The sequence below is a fragment of the Aplysia californica genome, unplaced genomic scaffold (genome assembly GCF_000002075.1).
Source record: "Aplysia californica isolate F4 #8 unplaced genomic scaffold, AplCal3.0 scaffold01155, whole genome shotgun sequence".
Lineage (NCBI taxonomy): Eukaryota > Metazoa > Mollusca > Gastropoda > Aplysiida > Aplysiidae > Aplysia > Aplysia californica.
Genome location: NW_004798425.1, coordinates 6,724 through 7,958, shown reverse-complemented (window position 1 = coordinate 7,958; position 1,235 = coordinate 6,724). Strand labels below are relative to the sequence as shown.

General features: G+C 43.5%; 1 protein-coding gene across 1 annotated transcript in view; it reads left to right on the top strand.

Annotated features, from left to right (window-relative positions):
- The window catches only part of LOC101863559 (nucleolar and coiled-body phosphoprotein 1), a gene marked incomplete at its 3' end in the record, with an annotated part of 107,995 nt that overhangs the window by 100,055 nt on the left and 6,705 nt on the right, over positions 1-1,235 (top strand).

Genomic DNA, 1,235 nt, shown 5'->3' with positions numbered 1-1,235 from the left:
AAAAAAATAAAAAATCCAAAAAAAACCCCAACAAAACCCTCCCCCCCAAAAAAACAACAACAACAAACAAACAAACAGAGGAGTATGGTTGGTGCTTACGTGACCGGAATACGATATATTATATTTTTAGTTTCCTTGAAGTGATTCCTTTCTACATGACACCTAGGTGATGACGCTGTTTGAACCATATTGAGAAGTGCGCGGTTTCTGACGCGTTCAGTTTTGTGTAGACACTTTATGGTGGACTGGTAGTGAACGCAGAGCCTTTATGGCGTGACACAAGGTGGCCAGTTCGTGTATCGCGCGATTATTTCCCTAGTTGAATGTCCTGTTTTGGAATGGAGCATTCGAGGTGGTGAGTGATTGTGATGCGGTGGCGTGATGGAGAACGTTCATGGATGGTGAGGCTATACCGTGAGGTCATACTATGGATCTGAAGGCCATGCCGTGAGTTAGAACGATCATGAATGGTGAGACCATACCGTGATATAGAACAATGGATGGTGAGGCAATACCGTGATGTAAAACAATGTGTGGTGAGACTATTACCGCGAGGTGGAACAATGGATTTACTGCCAATGGATGGTGAGGCTATTATGTCGTGATATAGAACTATTGATTTACTGCCAATGGATGGTGCGACCATGTCATGAGGTAAACAATGGATTTACTGTCAATGGATTGTAAGGGCATACCGTGATGTCAAACAATGGATTGTAAGGCCATACCGTGATGTCAAACAATGGATAGTGAGGTAGAACAATGGATTAATATGTGAGGTCATATCGTGATGTTAACAATGGATTTACTGCGGAGCATGCGCATTAAAAGACAGCGGCAGCAGTGTCTGTTTCCGGCTGTGCGCGCCCTGACCCGCTGTTCCGACGTGACCTACGAGTGGGACCTGGCCGAATTCTTCTCCCTTACGCCGGTAGAGTGGACTCAGTATTGTGTTGGTGAGTTTGGGTTCCAATCCGACGTGGCCTGGAGTTACTGAGAAATCGGACAAGCTCAAACTGTTTTTCTCAAGGTCGTTGTTATTGTTGTCAGTTATTTCTCAAGGTCATTGTCAGATCAGAGTTCAGCCGTGTTGCTGTCTTTAACTACCTCACTACCAATCAACATCTAAGTTGTCGTTTGTACTTGTTCTTGTTTTTGATTTTGTTCTTGTTTTTGTTCTTGTTCTTGTTCTTGTTCTTGTTCTTGTTCTTGTTCTTCTTCTTCTTGTTCTTCTT